At 41.2% G+C, this 20,576-nt stretch overlaps 1 long non-coding RNA gene across 1 annotated transcript in view; it reads right to left on the bottom strand.

Annotated features, from left to right (window-relative positions):
* Positions 1-20,576, bottom strand: part of LOC132390729 (uncharacterized) — a 55,482-nt gene that overhangs the window by 11,016 nt on the left and 23,890 nt on the right. The gene's annotated exons all lie outside the window — the stretch shown is intronic.

The following is a 20,576-nucleotide window of genomic DNA, read 5'->3' as shown; positions in this document are numbered from 1 at the left end:
CCATGTCTACTTCACAAACAAGAGAAAATCTGCAGATGCAGGAAATCCAAGCAACACACACAAAATGCTGGAGGAACTCAGCAGGCCAGGCAGCATCTATGGAAAAGAGTACTGTACCGTTTAGCCTACGGTATAATAAGGGACTACTTTACGTTTTAGTAATACGTCGTTGAATGCATCATTAGGCGCATATTGAGCATGCGCTTGTTGATCTGTATGTGTGTGCCGAGTTCGGATTCTGCCAGTAAAGAACCATGAAACTTAGGTGCTGTCTCCAGAACTTCTATTAATAACATCGTTGTGTAGCCAGGCCGCATACACAACAATTTGGTGACGAGGTTAATGAACATACATCTTATCGGAATGCTGTGTTTTAACTGATAATGGCACTCAGAGGAAGAGTGCAAGGAATGGGCCAAGGAGAAGGAGAAGGAGGCAGAGCGAGGTCGCGAGTCTGAAAGGAAGCAGGAGCACAGCCGGGATCAGGAACATCGGGAGACCAAGAGACACAGACGGAGCCGCAGCACATCCAGCCAAGACCACAGCCGGCACTAACCCCCCCAGGGGCTGAGGGCCTGCCTGCCCCAGAAGGGAGAAAAAAAGAAACAACACACACAACTAGATGGAGTGTGCTCGTGGTGCTAGCAAAAAGAACACGTGAGTCAAAAAAGAAAACACGGGGAAAACGGGGCTAAATTAACTTAACAAAGATGCTGATGATTGGAACTATCCATATTTGATAGTAGCATTGAAGACTGAGCAGCTTACATTGAAAGAGTAGAGTTATATTGTGATGCTAACGGTGTTAATGATTAAAAGAAATCCAGTGTCTTACTCAGATTTATGGGAGCAAAAACATAGGGCCTGCCTACAGAGCTTGTTAACCATTGAAAGGCCAGCTGACAAAACGTTCAAGCAAATAGTAGACACTCTCCAACAGCATTTAAGCCCCAAACCACTGGTCATTGCTGAAAGATTTAAATTTCACAATCGGAATCAGAGCAGAAATGAAAGCATTTCTGAATATTGTGCTGAATTGTGCAAATTATCAGAACATTGTCAATTTGGAGCTGGTCTATCAGATGCATTGAGGGACAGGTCAGTGTGTGGCATGCACTGTGAAACCACACAGAAGAAGCTTCTGCGTGAAAGAGACCTTACATTCGAGAAAGCACTAAACATTGCAATATCAACGGAAACAGTGACATGGGGTGCTTCCGAGAAACAACAAAAATCTCTGGAATATGCCACAAATAAAATGTCACTGAACAGAAATGAAGGAAAGAAATGTTACTGTTGTGGGACCCTGATGACTGTTGGTTTAAAGACAAAGAATGCAGAAACTGTGGCAAACAGGGCCACATTGGCAGAGTATGCAAAGCTAGTAAACAGCAGAAAAAGGACAAAATATAGAGAAACAAGAACCCCAGAAAAGAAAATACAACAATGTGCACAAAATGGAAGAAGATAGTTCTGATGAAAATGACTCCGACAAAAATGAATTATCTTGTCAGCAACTTCACAGCGTAAAAGAGACAAATGATCGAAGAGTAATATGGATCACTCCACAAGTGGCAGGCGTGAGACTAAAAATGGAGTTGGTCACAGGCTCAGCTTTAACAGTGATCTCTGTACGCGACTACAAACAACTGTTTTCTCACACACCTCTGAAACGAATTAAACTACTGCTAAAGACTTACACAAAGAGTGTGTCCCAAAGGTAAAATTAAAGTGACAGTGACCTACGGAGATAAAACACAGCAGGTGAACCTCTATGTACTGGAAAATGGAGGACAACCATTGCTGGAACGTGAATGGCTCAGGAAAATCCTGTTGGATTGGCACACCATCAAGGCACTAGATGTGTCAACAAAGGAGGGCAGCTCAGCTGGGAAGATGTCAGCAGCTCTCCTCTCACTCATTGTCGACTATTACAACAATGAGGAGGAGCTAGACAGCATGAACAATGAGAATGAACACAGTATCTGTGGCCGCGACTCGGATGCAGATACAGAGGATGCAAGGGAGACAGATATTGCCAATAAGTAGGATGATGAAGAGTACCTGGAAGTAGAAGAGCAGATGTACCAGGAGAAATTGATATCTCTCAAAAGACAGCTACAGCAGTTAAAGGAAGGCACTTTGCAGGAGTATCAGAAAAGGATGAAGAAACTAAATCAACAATACAAGGAAGGAATACAAAATACGGAGCTTTTTCTGCAACTGGAGACAGAATAAGTGGAAAGGAATTATATTAAAGAGAAGAAAGCAGCAGTGAAGGAAATTGAAGATAAAAAGATGATTGAGAATGAGAGGCTAGCAATGGAACTCACAGGAGATTCTGTGGAGGTAAAGCCAATAATGACAAGGAAACTAAGGAGGAGACCTAATGACCCTGTTCCAATTACAGACAACAGATGAAAACCTGCACCTGTACTGTTAAATTACTTGTTAACAGATGAGCAGATAACAGAAGATCTGTAAACTCTCAATATGCTTAAATTTCCTAAAAGACCAGCATCTCCACCTTCTCCTGAGACATCTTCCCAGCACTCCTGCTGAATCACCAGCACAAAGATATGAAGCACAAATAGAAGATGGAAAGTTATATTACAATGAGAGATAGTATCATAAAGGTCAGGCTATCTATTTGGAAACTAAGGAGAATATGAAGATTGACTGTCTAATTAGCTCAGTTGGAACAAATGAGATATGGGTAAGGAAGACAAGTGATAGCACAAAGATGCGTATGTATCCAGGACAGCTGCACAGAGGAGTCTTCATTATGCGGAGGCGATCTGCTGCCTAGAACTTTTAGCAAGTTGGAGGCACACATCTTTTTAACTCCCAATGCTCAGAGGTCAACTTCTCATGACTTTTATATGGAAATCTGTATTAAAACAAACAAGTTATTGACAGACATTACCCAGAGACACAGAGAAGACCCTCACCAGAGACTTGAGTTATAAATGGGTCTTAGACCAAAAGTAAAAAAAAAAGCTTGTCATAATTTGATATTATTGTGTTACTTTGTTATAATTTGATATTATTAAGTTACTAAGTAAACAAATGGTAGGCGTTTGTAGTTAAGGATAGATATATTTGTTTAGCATAGTGCCACAGTAAAAAAAAACAGTTGATGCACTATTAAAATAAAAGGGGAGGAGTGTACCGTATAGCCTAAAGTATAATAAGGGACTACTTTATGTTTAGTAACATGTCATTGAATGTGCTATTAGGCACATATTGAGCATGAGCTATTAAGCGCGCATTGATCTGTATGTGTGTGTTAAAGTTTGGATTCTGCCAGTAAAAAAAGTATGAAACTTAGCTAACGTGTCCAGTGTTTTTATTAATAGCATCGTTGTGTAGCCATGCCACATACACAACAAGCACAATCGACATTTCAGGTTGAAACACTTTGGCAGGAGCCGAATAAAAAAGTTGAGGAGTAGATTTGAAAGGTAGGGAGAGGGAGAGATAAACGCCAGGTGATAGGTGAAACTTGGAGGGGGACGGATGAAGTGAAGAGCTAGGAAGTTGGTGAACAGAAGGCCATGGAAGAAAGAAAAAAGGGAGGGAGGGGAGGAGCACCAGAGTGAGGCGATGGGGGGGGGCAAGGAGATAACATGAGAGAGGGACAAGGGGATGGAAAATGGTGAAGGAGGGGGAGACATTATTGGAAGTTTGAGAAATCGATGCTCATGCCATCAGATTGGAGGCTACCCAAATGGAGTATAAGGTGTTGTTCCTCCAACCTAAGTGAGGCCTTATTCCGACAGTGGAGGAGGCCATGGATGGACGAATGAGAATGGGAATGGGAAGTAGAAGTGAAATGGGTGGCCACAGGGAGATCCCGTTTGTTCTGGCGGATGAAGCATAGATGCTCAGTGAAGCAGTCTCCCAATCTACGTAGGGTCTCACCGATATACAAGAAGCCACACCGAGAGCACCAAACACAGTATATGACGCTAACAGGCTCTGAGGTGAAGAGTCACCTCACCTGGAAGGACTGTTCGGGGACCTAAATGGTAGTGAGGGAGGAGGTGTAGCACCTGAAAGGATAATTAAGTGTCTCTACTTCTAGACTTCGTCTGTGTTTCCCTGACACCACATTAGCACAATCCATATCCCTGTTTACTAATTACTTGCCTTCATTATTCTTTCCCCTACAACAGGTCTAATGCCTTGGAAGGTGTGGCTCTATTACAATTGCCACATCGGTACAGGTTATTGTGAGATTCACATTGCAAGCCAATCTGAAACTCATCCATTTGACAGGAGAGAAACTGTTATACCGTTTTAATGGAAACTATTGGAGGAGCTGCAAGGAAAAATCATAAGCTTAATTTTAACCTTTGGGTGGAGGTGTTATCTTTGAGTTAAAGGTTAAAATATGTAAATGGAATAAAATGTGCATAAATACATAAATACCAGCATGTACTTACAATGTAAACAGCATTATAAAATGTGGTTTAAAGTATTTACAATTCACTGCAGTAATGGGGTTTATAGATAGAGATGGTGGGAAGGGGCTAACTTGAACGTTTGATCAGATAAACAGATGTGGAAATAAACTTTTAAAATGGGGTGAAGTTTTTGTTTTAATAGTCCTATAGTGCTTTCCAGAAGGGAAAAGGTGGTTTGCTGGGTGGGTAGTGTCTGCTTTATTTTCTCTGCCCATTTCTTTGTCCTGGACACATACAAGTACTGCAGTGATGCCAGACTGGAGCCAATGATCTTTACAGCTGACCAGATGGTTTGCTGTAACTTTTGCTGTAGATTTTGATGGGATGCGGCTAACAAAGAAGCACAAGCCCAAACCTCCTGTTCCAGTGTTGTAAGTTTCTAAATAAAAAAATCCTTTATGTCAGGCACCAGAAATCTTGAAGAATTATAGTTTAGTGTGTGGTGATTGCATCCATGAGATATTTTAACCTTGGGACTGCCCAGGGATTTCAGGAATCTTCAATTGTCCAACTCTCCAAGGGAAAAATAAATTGTTTTATCTCTGATAATCACCAAAGAATCTCATCACTTACCATAGCTGGAAAAATGGCTTTCCCTATTTTCATTTATCATGATACTGTAACATCTTCCAAGGTGTCCATTGTGGCTTCAGAAATGCTGATATGATTCAGACAGCTGCAAGAACCATGCAACAGAATGTAGACCTCCACTGTGTCTCTGTAGATCAAACTGTCAGCAGAGAAGATCTTTGAAAAATACTCCTCAACACAAATGTTTGGACAAATGATTTGAACTAGCTAAACAATCCCATCACAGCCTAACTCTTGACACCTCACTATTCAACATTTATTGGTAAGCCTCTTGTGAATTTCAAATTTCTTTTGAACAAAAAAGATAAGATTCAGAACCAGCAAAGACTGCAGGGTCAAACAAAAGCCCTGAAATACAGACAGGTCAGACAGTATCCAAAGAGAAAAAAGCAGAATTCATATTGATTCCAAACTTGAGGTTCCTCTAACTCTGGTGAGTATTTTGCAACTGCCTTTTCCCACTTCCTTATTAATAGATTCAATTTTTTTCCTTACTAGTTTCACATTAAATATTTTATAGATCAATGATTTCTCACCCTTTATAGAACAGAGAACATAGAACAGTATAGGACCCCAGGCCATGAAGTTGTTCCAACTCCAAGATCAATTTAATGCTTCCCTACCACATAGCCTTCCATTTTGTTTTCATCCATGTGCCTATCTAAGAGTGTCTTAAATTCCCCTAAAGTATCCTCCTGTACCACCACCCCCGGCAGCACATTCCATACATTTACCTGTGTAAAAAACCTTCCCCTGACAGCAAACCCACCCCCCCCTCCCTACTTTCCTCCAAAAACCTTAAATTATACACTTTCACATGAGCCATTTCTGCCTTGGGATAAAGTCTCCGGTTATCCACTCTCAATCAATGCCTCTTATCATCTTGCACACCTCTATCAAGTCATATCTCATTGTCCTTCATTCCAAAGAGAAAAGCCCTAGCTCACTCACCTGTCCTCAAAAGACATGCTCTCTAATCCAGCTAGCATCTGGATAAATCACTTTTGCACCCTCTCTAAACATTCTACATCATTCCTTCAATGAGGATACTTCCAAGTGTGGTTTAACCAGAGTTTTACAGAGCTGAAACATTACTTCACAGCTTTTGAACTCCATTTGCCCAACTAATGAAGACCAATGTACCATATGCCCTTTTAAGATGATAGAGTAATACAGCATATAACAGGACCTTTGGTCTAATGAGTTCATTGCTGACCACATTTTCCACCTAGCTCATCCCATTTCCTGCATTCAAGCTATATTTCCCCCATGTATCTAACCAATGAGGCTCACAGTTGGTTGGGGTCAACCATGTAAGTTGCATCTCAGCTATCTATGTGACAGGCAAGCCAAGGCAGTATGATACAGAGAGAGCAAGCTGTTGCCCCTCCATGTAGCTGATGAATCCAAAGAAATGACGGAGACCGATACAGTTTGGCACCAGGAGTTGCCAGTAAACATTGAATTCAACATCGTTGTCAGTCAATATTGAACAGCCTTAGGGATTCCCACTCAGGATTTTTCCTCAGCGTTTACTCCTGAAGCCTTCCTTATGAGTGGTAAGTACCCTATCAACTTGAGCAGCAACTTTTATAGATATGGATAGGTACCCCAAGATCCTTCTTTTCTTCACACTGCTAAGAATCCTGCCATTAACCCTGTACTCTCCCTTCAAGTTCGACTCCCTAAAGTGGATCACTTTGCCAGATTGAACTCCATCTATCACCTCTCAGCCCAGCCCTGCATCCTATCAATGTCCTATTACAACCACAACACTTTCTACACTATGCATAACATCGCCAACCTTCATGTTACCTACAAATTTACAAAACCCACCCTTCCATTTCCTCATCCAACTTATTTATAAAAATCACCAAGAGCAGGAGTCCCAGACAGAACTTCGCAGAACATCACTGGCCACTGAACTCCAGGAGGAATATGCTCCATCTTTTACCATCCTCTACCTTTTATGGGTAAACCAATTCTGAATCCACGTAGCTAACTTTCCATGTATCCCATGCCTCTAGACTTTTCGTAAGAGCCTACCTTGGGAAACCTTGTTAAATGCCATACTAGAATTCATATACACCACATCCACTGCTCCATCTTCATCAATGTCCTTTGTTATATCCTCAAAGAATTTCACCAGGCTCATGAGGCTGCCCTTCACAAAGACATGCTGATTATCCCTAACCAACTATGCTTCTCCAAATGCTTATAAATCCTTTTTTCTAAGAAATCTCTCCAATCTTTTGCCCACAACTAAATAAAGATTCACTGGCCTATAATTCCCATGGATATCCTTGTTATCATTCTTGAACAAAGGAGTAACATTTGCCACCCTCCAGTCCTCTGGTATTACTCATGTGACCTGTGAGGGCCATAAATCGTTGCCAAAGGTGCAGAGATCTTTTCCCTCACTTCCCAAAATATCCTGGGGTTATATTCCATACAGCCTTGGGATTTATCTATCCTAATGTTTTTCAAAATATCCAACACATTCTCTTTCTCAATGTTAATATGTTCTCCACTGTCCTCACATACATCAATGTCCCTCTCACTGGTGCAAACTTAAGCAAAGCATTCATTAAGGACCTCTCCTACCTCCTCAAACTCCAAGCACATGGTTCTTCCTATATCTCTGACTGGTTCTACACTTACTCTGGTCATCCTCCTATTTTTCACGTATATGTAAAACACCTTGGGGTTTTCCTAAATACCTCTTGCCAAGGGCCCTTTCATGTTTAGCTCTTCTAAGATACTTCTTAAGCTCCTTTCGGGCTGCTTTATAATTCTTAAGCTTCCCGTCTGATCCATGCTTCCTGAATCTTAAGTCTGCTTTCTTATTACTCTTGACTAGATGTTCCACTTCACTTGTCAGCCATGCTTCCTTCTAAGAACCATCCTTTCCTAGCAACGGTGGGCCAAACCTATCCAGGGACTCATTCAAGTGCACACAAAACAATCTTCACATTTCCCTTGTGCACTTCCTGAGTACATCTATTCCCAATTTACACTCCCAAGTTCCTGTCTAATAGCATCATGATTTGCCCTTCCCTAATTAAATACTTTTCCATACCATCTGCTCCTATCCCTGTACAAGGCAAAGTAAAGGTTAGGCAGTGTGGTCACTGCCTCTGAAATGCTCACTCACGAGGGACCTGCCACCTGACCAGGTCCAATGTCTAGTACCAGATCCAGCACGGCCTCTCATCTAGACAGCCGGTCCACATATTATTTCAAGAATCTTTCCTGGACACACCTATCCTTACTGCCGACGGGTTGGGGAGACGTATAGTCAAGACAGCCATGGGAATTGTTAGGTTTATAAAAGATGGTTGTTGATAATTTGATCGAGTAAAGGATGAGAGTACTCACAAATGGACTAAGTGAATTTAAGGGCAAGGTGGAAGTTGGAGGCAAAGTTGATGAAATTAATGAGCTCAACATGGATGTGTGATTTATTCAAGGGGGGAGGAGAGTTGGTGGCGTCAAAGAAGAGGGGAAAATTGGGGTGTTCAGGGAATGCAGGGTGGAAGGAAGATGTAGGCTCTGAGGACCCAAGAAGTGACAGGAGAACCTGAGGGACCTGGGGTTGGTGAGTGAAGGTGGGGTGAGGGGGATCTAAGGATGGAGAACGGTGATGGGGGTAGAGGAGCCCAGGGGCCCAGTGGCAGCAAGGAAGGAGATGGCCAGGAGGTGGATGCAGTTGAGTTCAGGGCTGGAGCTGGAGCTAGAGGCCTTTTAGCATGCAGTCTGAAGGCGTCTGGGGTCATTGGAACTTGAGCTGGGGATGGTGGGATCCGCAGTCTAAATGCATCTGATCCAAACTGAAATACAAGCAGGAGGCAACAGGCTGTATGGTCTGGAGGCACACAGGGCCTTCAGGACCAGAGCCGGAGATAGCGGGATCCACTTTCTGGAGATGGGTCATTTTCCGAGGAAGGCAAGGAACTGACAGTTGAAGGTATGGATCCGGGCAGAGAGGTCCATGGCAGGCAGAGGAGAGAGAGATCTGGAGCTGTGGCTGAGACTGAGAAAGACCTGTAGGTATCTCTACATAGCAGAGAGTGTGGCACATTGAATGCAGAGGGATAAGCAGTGGAAGAAACAATCAATTGAATGCAGGTAGCTGGGATCAAAAGTGGGTCCAAACTGGGAGTCTGTCAATGGAGCTAGAAGCCATGTGGATCAAGAAGTTGGCAAAGACGTTTCCAGACTATGCAAGCAAGTCTGGGTGAGTACGCGGTTGAAGAATCAGAGGGCAAGAAAGATCGCAAACGGGGAACAGTGAGAGAGGGTCTCATTGAACTCTCATCAAAGAGAGGATTTAAACTTTTTCAGGGTAGGCATTCCAGGAGATGTTACAGTGGAGCAGCAAATCATAAACACAAGAGATTCTGCAGATGCTGGAAATCCAGAGCAACACACACAAAATGCTGGAGGAACCCAGCAGGTCAGGCAGCATTTATGCAAATGAATGAACAGGGCCGAAACCTTTCTTCAACACTGGAAGGTAGGGGGTGGGGACGGAGGACAAGGTAGAAGGTGATAGGTGAAGCCAAGTTTGTCCAATCTCTCCTTACAGTTAACATGCCGCAAAAAAGACACCATCTTTCAGAACCTCTTCTGTGGCCTCTCATCTTTCCTATAGTGTGGTGATCAGAGCTGCACACGATACTCCAGATATATTCTAGACGATCTTTCACACAGCTGCAATGTGACTTGTCAGCTTTTATACTCCGTGTCCCAGTCAAATGCTGTACATCTTTACCAGCTTATCCACTTTCATGAAGCAATGGACTTGCAGGCCAGGATCTCTCTGTACATCAACGTTCCTAAATATCACGTTACCATATTCTTCCCTCTTGCATTTGACTGCCCAATTTGTATCACTTTACTACCTCACTCACATTTCCAACGGGTCTATAAGTGTAACCATTGACAACCATCTTTGCAAAGCTGTGGTTTCTAGTCTTCCAGTGCACCAAGCTGTCCATGACTGACCGCCATGCTCCACGACTACGTTCTGAGGTGAGCTTGTGCAGCACTGAAACTCTGAGTGTGCGTGAGGGATCTGACTGCAAACAATTTTATCCCTTGACCCCAAAAGGCTACAGTTAAAGACTCAACCACTATTGCCTAGACATAAGAAAATCTGCCGATGCTGAAAATCCAGAGCAACACACACAACATGCTGGAGGAATTCAGCAGGGCAGACAGCGGCTGTGGAAAAAAATAGACGGTCGATGTTTCAAACCGAGATCTTTCATCAGGTCTCAGCTCCTCCAGCATTTTATATGTGTCACTATTGCCTGGAGCTTGTGTAAAACTTCCTTCAAATGTTTGGCCAAGGAATGCACATAAAAATCCTGATGTCATGCTAATGCAATGCAGAGTGTCCTAACTAGCTGCATCACAACCTGGTGTTGAAACACCGATGCTCAGGAACAGAAGGGAATACAGAAGTTTGTGGATATAGGTCAGTCCACCACTGGCAAAGCCTTTCCCACCACCTACAGGGAGCTCTGCCACAAGAAAGCAGCATCAATCATCGAGGACCCCCACCATCCAGGCCATGCTCTCTTCTCACTACTACCATGCGGCAGGAGGTACAGGAGCCACACCACTGGGTTCAGGAACAGTTATTACCCTTCAATCGTCAGGCTCCTGAACCAGTATGGATTACTTCACTCACCTCAACTCTGAACTGATTCCACAACCTACAGTCTCACCTTCAAGGACACGACAACTCATGGCCTCAGTAATATTTACTTGTTTATTTGCACGACTTGTCTTCTTTTGCACATTGGTTGTTTGTCAGTCTTTGGTTATGTATAGTTTTTCATAAATTCTATTTTATTTCTTTAGTTTCCTATAAATGCCTGCAAGAAAATTAATGCCAAAGTAGCAGATGGTAATATATTTGTACTTTGATAATAAATTTACTTTGACAAGTCTTGTAAGTAAATGGAATCGGTTTTATACCAAGAATAATAACATATGAAGAAACTGAAGAAGAAATGTTCAAACCTCATGAAGAAAGTAAATTTCTGAAAATAAGATTTACTATTAACTGGAAGCTCCATTGCCTCTTTGATATTCTTGGTAATATATTTCAAAGATTCTTCTCTTTAGATTAAAATAAAATGGTTGTTAAAAATAGCTTCTAACAAATTGCCAATATACTATTTTGATTACTGAGCAATGTCCAATGTGAATATTCTAAAAATGTGATAAGCTTTTGCACAGGAAGTTAGCCTTTTAAAATAGGAAAGCATTATCTAAATTAGATTCTTGAAAAATATTTATGACAAATGGTTATGACTGTTTACAGAAATCTACTTGAATATTAAGATCCAAGCATCTTTCTAAAAAACTGCACAAAGATGGTAGACAGTCTATAAATTGCTTGTTGTAAAAATCCTTTTATGTGGCTTTAAGGCCTGTTAGAGGTTTTATAAAGTGTAAAAATGAAATGCAACTGACCAGATGACCTATACTTGCTGGAGACAGCTATTCAGTAACCCCCTACTGCGCACAGCTTGTCAAAGGATGGAATAGTAATCCATCATAAGCTAAATAACTCAGCTTCAATTTAAGTCAATTTTATGTGTTCAAAATACAATCTCTACCATACATACATATAGTTTGGCTCTTCTGAGGAATTTTAATTGGGTACAGAACTATCATTACTATTTGTGAATTCAACACAGCAACATTTAATCAAATAAATAGTGCGGTTGAAGTTGAAGTCATTTGATGCCCCCAAGCATCCCAAAGAGCTATGGTGGCAATGAATTAGTTTTGAAGTGTTGTCACTGTTGTAGTTCAGTGAATGCATGCATATAAATACATTTAAAATAAAACAATAGTAACAGAATTTCATTGATTATGTTTTTCACTCACAGATTAAGGTGGACAGTCACATTGAAATCAACTCAATGTAATTTCATTCCTTTATAGATCATTCTGTTCAAAGCATCATACCCAACATTGTATTTACCTGTTCAGAAATGATAGCTTAGTATTAAACTCTACTGAAACAACGCCTCAACTCCAAGAAATGTTATCTTAATTTTTGTGCTGAAGTCATTTTCCAGCAGCTGCTGTGGAAATTGGATCTTTGGCGTGTTGTGAGGATGAATTCACCAGAGAAATGCTCAGGAATGATGCAAAATTATGGACAGGAGACGGGGAAAACAGGGTTTTGTTCAAGCTCATGCAATGCAATAGAACAGCAGTACTGGCACAGTTTTATTCAAAACAGTGTATTAAGTTTCCCTTTCACCCCACGCACATGCATGCACTACCAGGAATGTGGAGAAAATCGATTTTCTGTGAAAACATTTTACTTAAGCTGATAACATTTTCTGAGGTTCAACCTTTAGAAGGTGACACTGGAATAATTTGGTTCATGCAAAAGAAATTCAAAGTAAAGTTCAAAGGTCCGTTTTTATTGACAAAGTATGCATGTACAATACAACTCTGATATCCGTCTTGATCAGCAACCAGATGAGAATTTCCAATGGGATGCATTAACAAATTTTACTCTGGAATAGCAACAGGAAAAAAATTGCACATATCAGACAAGAACTAAGTCCTTGAAGCAAAAATTTTGATCCAACAATCTTTTCCTGAAATGAAAGGAGTTGTCAGACACATAAACTTATTTTGTAGAGTTACATCAGTAATGAGGAGATATTGGATAGGAGGGGTTTATTTTAGTTATGAAGTAAAACTGGATAGGCTGTAACTACTCTCCTTGGAGCGGAAAAGCTGGGGGGTGGGGGTGGCGGGGGGTGGAATCCATTAGAGGTTTACAAATAAAGAGAAGCACAATGACGCGTGTTTGGAATCTGGAAAGCATTGCCTGTGTGGTTGATGGAGACAGAGATTCTCAGCACATTGTACACTTGAATCATGGAGGCATAGAATGCTGTGGACCTAGTGCTAGTAAATGGAGTTATTAGAGATAGGCACTTGAGGTCAACATGAACATGTGGAACAAAGAGCCTGGTTCTGTGCTGAAAGACTAGTTCCGGTCCCATATATCCAGCTAATATCTATAATCCATATATAGTCATAGAGATGGATATATCAGATGGATATATTGCACAGGAACTAGATGTTCAGCCCCATACTCATGCTTCATTTGAGCTTCCTCCCTCTTTCCTCAACTATCAGCGTAATTCTTTTTTCCTTTTGCTTAAGATGCTAAGATGCCAAAGTCAAAGTCAAATTTATTATCAAAGTAGGTATGTTACCATATACTAATACTACCTTGAGATTCATTTTCTTGCAAGCATTTGCAGGAAAATAAAGATAAACATTAGAATTTATGAAAGAACTATACAGGAACAAAGACTGGCAAAATTGTGCAAATAAAAACAATAAACAGTACCGAGAATATGATTTATAGAGTCCTTGAAAGTGAGTCTGTAGATTGTAGAATCATTTCACGAGTTCTGGTGAGTTAAGTTACTGGCGTTGGTTCAGGGTCGTGACTTTTCCTGAAGCTGGTTGTATGAGATTTTAGGCTCCTGTACCTCCTGCCGCATGGTAGCAGTGAGAAGAGAGCATGGCCTGGATGGTGGGGGTCTTTGATAATGGATGCTGCCTTCTTGTGGAAGTGCTCCATGTAAATGGGGAGGGCTTTGCCTGTGATGAATTGGGCTGTATCCACCCCTTTCTGTAGACTTGCCCTTTCCCGGACATTGGTGTTTCCATGCCAGGCGGTAATGCAACCAGCTGTGATACTCTCCTAACAGTTACCCATCTGAGAGCCATTTGCAATGTCCCATGTGGTAGCAAGTTCAGCATCCTCATCACTCTGCGTGAAGATATTCCATCATCTCTTGGAGGCCAACATCAGAACATCTTTCAAGAGGGTGAACCCTCACAAGGAATCAGGTGATGGTGTAGGGCATTGAAAACCTGGCCTACCAAATAGCAAGAGTGCTCAAGGACATCTTTAATCTCTCATTACTGCAGTCAGAGGCCCCCACCTGCTTCAAAAGGGTATCAATCATACCTGTGCCCAAGAAGAGCTGAGTGGGCTGCCTCAGTAACTATCACCCAGTTGCACTCACATCTACTGTGATGAAGTGCTTGAGAAGCTGGTCATAGCCAGAATCAATTCTTGTCTAAGCAAGGACTTGGACCCATTGCAATTTGCCTTTTGCCACAAGAGGTCTACAATGAATGCAATCTCACTAGCTCTCCACTCGGCCTTGGATCACTTGAATAGTAATGCCTACAGTATGTCAGGCTGCTATCTATTGATTACAGCTCAGTGTTCAACCCAATCATACCCCTAGTTCTAATCCACAAGCTCCAAAACCTGAGCATCCATACCTGCCTCTGCAACTGGATCTTTGACTTCCTTGCCCGGAATAACTCACTGACAATCAACACTGGCACACCTCAAGGACCCATGCAAAACCCACTGCTCTACCACCTCTACAGCCACGATCGTGAGGCTAGGCACAGCTCAAATGCCATCTATAAATTTGCTGATGATACAGCTATTGTCGGCAGAATTTCAGAATGTGACAAGGAGGCATATAGGAGTAAGGTAGACCAGCTGGTTGAGTGGTGTTGCAACAACAGCCTTGTACTCAACATCAGTAAAACCAAGCAATTGACTGTGAACCTCAGAAAGGGGAAGTCAAGGTAACACACTCCAGTCTTCAGCAAGGGATCAGCTGTGGAAAGGGCGAGCAGCTTCATGTTACTAGCTGTCAACACCTCTGAGTCCAACATATTGATTCAATTACAAAGAAGGCATGACAGCAGCTATATTTCATTAGGAGTTGGAGGAGACTTGATATGTCACCAAAGACTCACGCAAATTTCTACAGGTGTAACATGGAGAACATGCTAACTGGCTGCATCACCATCTGGTATGAAACAGCAACTGCACAGGATCAGAAAAAGCTGCAGAAAGTTATAAACTCAGCCAACTCCATCATGAGCACTAACCTCCCCAGCACTAAGGACACCTTCAAACAGTGATGTCATGAGAAGGCAGCCACCACCACCCAGGACACACCCTCTTCTCATTGCTACCGTCAAGGAGGTGGTACAGGAGCCTGAAGGCACACACTCAATATTTCAGGAACAGCTTCTTCCCCTCCACCATCGGATTTCTGAATGGACAATTAACCCATGAACACTACCTCTTTTTTTGCTCTACTTGGAGTGCTTGCAGAAGTATTAGGCATAGCAAAAAAAACCTGTAAAGCAAAGATGTTTTCAAAATAATGATATGAAAATATTTCTAAATATCTAAAATTTCATTATAAAGAGAAATAACAACAAAAAAATCTAAATCAAATCAATATTTGATGTGACCACCCTTTGCCTTTAAAACTGCATCAATTCTCTTAGGTACACTGTTGTGCAGTTCTATTTTTTTTTAAATCGACTAATAGGTTGTTCCAAGCACCCTGGAGAACATGCCACAGTTCTTCTGCAAATTTTGGCTGCCTTGCTTGCTTCTGTCTCTCCAAAGAATCCCAGACAGCTTCGATGATGTTCAGTTTAGGGCTCTGTGCAGGCCATACCATCTGAAAACATCCAAAAAATATAGGGTGCCTAAGACTTTTCATTGCACTGAACTAATTTAATTCATCTATGTTTCTTATGGTAATCTATAGTTTTTTATTGTTATGTATTTCAATGTAGTGCTGCTACAAAACAACAAAAATCATGACAAACACGAGGAAATCTGCAGATCCTGGAAATTCAAGCAACACACACAAAATGCTGATGGAACACAGCAGGCCAGGAAGCATCTATAGGGAGAAACGCTGTCGACGTTTCGGGCCGAGACCCTTCGTCAGGACATATGCCAGTGATATTAAGCCTGATTCTGAATTCACTATTAGATTCTTTGGTGAATGTGGAATGTAAAGAATAAAAGGATTATCTGTAATGAGGTAAGCTTCCTAGTTTTTAGTTTAGTGTACCTCCATCGTAGCAGTGTGATCACCCAAGTTGAGTGCAATGTTCTCCTAAGGGATTTGCTATTGGAGGGACATCAGGTAACTGTGGGGGCTGGTCAGAGATCAAGATATTCCCATGCAGTGTGGGCACGAGTAAGTGGTGGCTCTGTTTAATGGTGGGGTCTTTTGGTCATTCAGTCTGTCACAGCTGATACTTGTTCTCTGCAGCACAGTGGAGGTGGCTCTCATGTGATGCAATTCCTCCAAACAGAATCCAAACTCAAGGTGTTTCCATTGAGAGCAATGCCTTCCCAGTTTTAAGGTGTAATGTTGAATTTCCTCAGGCTGATTTTGATGTTATCTTTGAAGTGTTTCCTTTGCCCTCTAGGGGTTTAGTATAATTTACCTACTTTTCAATTCAGTCTTTCCGGAAATAAATCCAAGGAGCCAACCTATCTAATTTAGTCACAAACTAGAGAAAATCTGCAGACGCTGGAAGTCTGGGCAACACACACAAAATGCTGGAGGAACTCAGTAGGCCAGGCAGCATCTATGGGGAAAAAGTACAGTCAACATTTTGGGCCAAAGCCCTTCTCAGCTTTTTCACTCCAGTCCTGTCGAAGGGTTTAAGTCCAAAACCTCGACTGTTCTTTTTCCATAGATTCTGCTTGGCCTGCTGAGTTCCTCCAGCATTTTGTGTGCGTTGCTATCTAATTTAGTCTTCATTCATTTATTTATTTAGTGATACAGCACAGTGACAGGCTCTTCAAGCCCAAAGACTCCACGGCACTCAATTGCACACGTGACCAATTGTCCTACTAAACTGTACACCTTTCAAATGTGGGAGGAAACCAGAACACCGCAGGGAGAACTTACAAACGCCTTACAGACAGCAGTGGGATGGAGCCTGGGTCACTAACGCTGTAAAAGCATTTCACTGGCCACTGCATGACTATGGCACCCTGATTATTATGATTAGTCGTTTTGTACATCAAGATTCTTTTGTTTCTCTAACTCATTGGGTGTTGCACCTTCAAATTCGCACAGGCCCTCATTTTCTTCTGACCTAAATGTACTACCACACCTGCCAATAATTGATGTATTCATACATCTTGTAACTGTCCTTCTTGTGTGGACCATTACCAAATCAACTGTCCAAAATAAATTATGCCATCTGCAAAACTTGAAATGAAGAGCACAAATTCTATCAATTTAAGGGAACGCAAGGTAAGCAAATAAATGGAGAAAGGAATAGAAGATTTCACTGATGAATGAGGTATATTGAAACCATCTGCAAAATTTAGAATTAAGAGCACTACCCTCCACTTCCCATTGAGAAGAGGCTCCCTTTATTCCCACTCATCATTCTGCCTTTCTGACAGTGAGACATCGACTCAGCCACATGCTCCCCGAAGTCCTCATTCACTGACTTCATTCGTTAGTCCACAATGGACGCTATTCACTTCTTGAACAATTCCCATTCTCTGTCACTGGCATATGACCAGGAAGCTGTTTCCGGTCTATTTTTGGTACATCTCAGATTAGTAAAATCAGCCTCTCCCTTTCCAAGATCTTTTAATTCAAGGACTTTAGATTTTTCTACAACTATGTTAAATCTAGCTATACTCATTCCAAGCAGTCACATTTTATAGACGACTTAATAAAAATAGAAAATGCTGAAGATACTAAACAAATCAGACAGCATCTCTGGAGAAATAGAGTTAAGATTTAAGCTCAAAGATTTTTTATCAAAGCAGAAATTATAGCAATATTTAAAAGGTATTTAAAGTTCAAAGTTTAATGCAAATCTATTATCAAAGTACATATATATCACCATACACTACCCTGATAATTCATTTTCTTACAGGCATTCACAGTAAAACAAATACAATAGAATCATTGAAAAACTACATACAAACAAACACTGACAACCAACCAATGTGCAAAAAAAAAGACAAACTGTAAATACAAAAAAACTATAATAAATAAATAGTAAATGAATAATATTGAGAACATGAGTTGTAGAGTCCTTGGGAGTGAGTCCATAGGTTGTGGAATCTGTTCAATGTGGAGGTGAGTGAAGTTATCCACAGTGGTTCAAGAGCCTTATGGGTGATCGGTATGAACTGTTCTGGAACCTGTTGGTGCAGGGTCAAACACTCCTGTATCTCCTTCCCGATGGCAGCATCAGGGAGAGCATGGCTGGATAGTGGGAGGTCTTGATGATGGATACAGCTTCACATGGGAGCACTCTTTGTAGATGTGCTTAATGATGTGAAGGGCTTTTCCTGTGATGAACTGGGTTGTATCAGTTACTATCTGTAGGCTTTTCCTTTCTCCGGCATTGGCGTTTCCATACCCAGCCATGATGCAACCAGTCAAGATACTCTCCACTGTGCATCTATAGAAGTTAGTCAAACTTTTAGAGTACATGCCAAATCTGTGCAAACTTCTAAGAATGTAGAGGTGTTGCTGTGCCTTCTTTGTAATGAGTCTTACAGGCTGGTTTCCAGGACGGATCCTCAGGAATACTAACACCGAGGAGTTAAAGCAACTGATCCTCTTCACCTCTGGTCTTCCAATGAGAGATAGGCACATGAACAGTTCAAAGTTCAAAATATAAAGTAAAATTTATTATGAGAGTACAGTACATATACGTCACCACATATAACTCAGATTTTTTTCTGCGGGCAGGGAACAAAGGGTCCTTGTGCAGGAGATGGGGTTGGTTAGATTGGCATCATGGTTGAAGCAAACATGATGGGATGAAGAGTTGTCCTGTGCAGTACTGTTCAATGTTCAAACTGTAAAAGTGAATAGAAAAGATTGTTTCCAAATGTAAGAGGGGAAGCAGTGAAGAAAACAAACGGAATATCCTAGATAGAGTGGGATGGAGATTACACAGGCACTGAAATACTGTTGAGACACCTGATATATCAAGCATAACTTGATATATCTGCTTGAGAGACAGCAGATGAGTGAAGACAAGGAGGTGAGAGCATGCTATCGAGATCCCAAACAGAGCAAAGGTTTCAAAATCTGAAATAAAGGAAAGTTCCTGAAATGGGAAATGTGACAGCAGTCATGGAGAGACAAAAGTTAGAAGAATGACATGATGTTGGAATCAGACAGTTCTGAACCACATAACAAAAACAAGTTACCTGAATTGTTGACTGTAGCATTAGAACCAAGGCTTGCAAAGTACCCATTCAGAAAATGAGATGCTGATTCTTGAGCTACACTGGAATGCATTGGAGCATGAAGGGCAGACAGTTCCGAGTGAAAGTTAAAATGACAGGCAACAGAAAGCTTAGGGTTACCCTTGTCAACTGAATAGATGGACGCCCATTCTCTAACATAAACTAGATCACATTGTGATTACAAGAAACAGTATACTGTATAAATTGGAAGAATACAATACGGGATGCATACCAACCTCCACTGTGTACTTGTGGAACATTGGTAAGAAGAGCTAAAGAACTTCTCAGCTTAAAATGAAAATCAAGGTGGGGGCTGATATCAGTTTTCTCTGGAGACCAGGAATCAATGGAGACAGATCACCTGTTTCACATCTCTTTACAGGTCAATAGGTAATGAGGAGATTAAAACAAGAAAAAAAATATTCATCTGATTATGATTATGCCTCGTTCTTGGCTGGTGTTCCGGACAAATATCCAGTAATGGGTCAATCTTCCTAAAAAAAATAACATTGTGTTGCTACTCTGTTCAGTGTACGTCATTAGATGAATCTCTGCAGAACAAAACAGGATGTGGCAAGAACAAACTAGTAAACAACTATGGTGTAGATCTATTACAATTATTCAATTAACCTCTTTCAGTTATTTTATTTAACTAATTTCTTTGAGTATTTTCAAAGTTCAAAGTAAATTTATTATCAAAGTACATACATGTCGCCATATACAAGCCTGAGGGTCATTGTCTTGTGGGCATACACAATACATTCATAAAATAATAACATAACAGAATCAATGAAAGACCACTCCCACCTGGGAGTTCAACCAGTGTGCATAAGACAACCAACTGTGCAAATACAAAACAATAGAAGAAATAATAATTAAATATGCAATAACTATCAAGAACATGAGATGAAGAGTCCTTGAAAGTGACTTGCAAATATTTTCAAGGTGTTCAAGAGGGAAGTGAAATGGCTGCGAAGCTTGGTCCTGTATTCACTTCGCATTTGTCCCATTAGGAAAGAGAAACAAAGTCAAAAGGAAGAGCACAGATGATATGTCATCTCTTCTCCCAACCTTTACCAAGAGAAAACAAAAGCCTATTGTTTTGACTTTTCCACTGAAATCATCCAATGACATGCCTGCATGGTTCAATAACTTACCAAATGGTGTTTACGTATCTAGCATTTTCTTTTAAAAAATGCATTGCAATCGTGACTGACATTAGACGATATATTGTAAGGAGTTGTAGCTAGGGACCAATTTCCCCATCTAATATTTATAACTGGGTCTTACTATAAATAGATGCCAAGGATGAGTGAAGTTATCCACATCCATCAGGCCCCAGAACCAGTGTGGGTAACTACACACAC

The sequence above is a fragment of the Hypanus sabinus genome, chromosome 3, assembly GCF_030144855.1.
Source record: "Hypanus sabinus isolate sHypSab1 chromosome 3, sHypSab1.hap1, whole genome shotgun sequence".
Taxonomy (NCBI): domain Eukaryota; kingdom Metazoa; phylum Chordata; class Chondrichthyes; order Myliobatiformes; family Dasyatidae; genus Hypanus; species Hypanus sabinus.
This window is presented reverse-complemented; position numbering and strand designations above follow the sequence as displayed.